A 1582-nucleotide genomic window follows, 5' to 3' on the forward strand; every position below is an offset into this window, starting at 1 on the left:
TTTTAAACTCACTATTACTAACCCTACTCCTACCCCCAACCTTAACCTTAACCATAACCTAACACTACTCCTTGCCCTAACCCTAACCATACCCCCCCGCTGCACTTTTAATTACATGCAGCCATCACGGAGTGAATTAGAAAGAATCTGTGCTACCATGATGAAAATTTTGCACTTTTCGTGACAATATGACGAACCAGTAGATTAATGTATATTTCGTGCTGCTAAATCATGACAATCCGTGAGACTGGTTTGTAAAAATGAGTTGAGTCTGGAAATTGTGTCGATGCTTCCCACATAATAATTGTATGAAGGTAGTATAATATTTGTATTGTCCAAGCATATCTTGTAAATGACAACATGTATAACTGGTTTTGGGATATTTTATATTTCGTTAGGGCATAAATAAATAAATAATTTTATTGGATGACATAGTTAATGGCTGCCATTTTGGACATTTCATCTATCTATAAAGCAAGAAATGTCTGTGTGTGTGTGTGTGTCTCACATATCTCTCTGACTGTTTGCCAGATTGGCCTCAGCTTTCGAATGTCCCTTGCGCATGGCACGATGATGTGCATCCTTTATTCTGAAAATTTTTGGGATTAATTTTCAAAACCTTTATTTTGAAGTCATCATCATTACTGGCACAAGACAAAACTACTCACCTGCCAGCTTCGACAAAGATCGTTGACAAAGATGAGCCACTCTCTTCCTTAAACAGATGCCTATCTCTAACGCACGGGGGAGAGATGGAAAAAATAAATTAAAGAAATAAATTAATATTTTTTTTCTATTTCTATATATCGTATATCTCTCAGGCGATGTCTGTACGGGGAAATGGCCGGTGTGTTGCCAGTACGGACCGGCAAGTTAGCGAGGTCTGTGCGAAAAACACGGAGGTCTGATATCGCCGTACAGACCGACCAAGTGAGGGTAATAATTTGTTTATTATATGGCTATTTTATATATATATACACACAAACTTACAGTATCACCCAAATATAAAAGCTGCTGACGGCTCCTAGTCAGACCTGTTCACTTCACGTCCATGAAGAACTTGCTAGCAGATGGTCCGGTCATTAGCTGGTAAGCTTTCAATATGTTTTTTCAGATGCCGTTTAGATATTTAAGGAGTACGTTTTTGTCTGACTTGGATTTTCTAATCGTGTTTTTTTTTTTTTTTTGCTTCCTGGTTAGTAAAGAAAATACGCGTTGCGGACTGATTGTCATGGTAACCGGTAATCAGGCAATCAGAGCATGCATAGCTTCACAGCCATATAATAATAGAGTATAATATGGCTAGTATAATATAATAATGCTCTAAATCAGCTTTAGTATTGCCTCTTTGGGACAATCAGTATGAATCTAGAGATCACATCACTCTATTTTGAAATAAATTGAAATCTGTTGGGAAATGTTGTATTCTACTAACCCCAGTTTACACAGTGTAAGCACTTGCTGATTTTTTTTTCACTTGTAATTTGACAATTTGTTCTAAAACTCCAAGAATTGTGATGAAGTTTGTCCAGATTTAGTTTCAGGTTTATGAAATCAGTGTTAATTTCATGTCTTTTTGCAG

General features: G+C 36.8%; 1 protein-coding gene across 1 annotated transcript in view; it reads left to right on the forward strand.

Annotated features, from left to right (window-relative positions):
* Positions 1–1582, forward strand: part of arhgdig (Rho GDP dissociation inhibitor (GDI) gamma) — a 62982-nt gene that overhangs the window by 60803 nt on the left and 597 nt on the right. The window lies entirely within an intron of this gene.

Source organism: Thalassophryne amazonica, chromosome 16, assembly GCF_902500255.1.
Source record: "Thalassophryne amazonica chromosome 16, fThaAma1.1, whole genome shotgun sequence".
NCBI lineage: Eukaryota > Metazoa > Chordata > Actinopteri > Batrachoidiformes > Batrachoididae > Thalassophryne > Thalassophryne amazonica.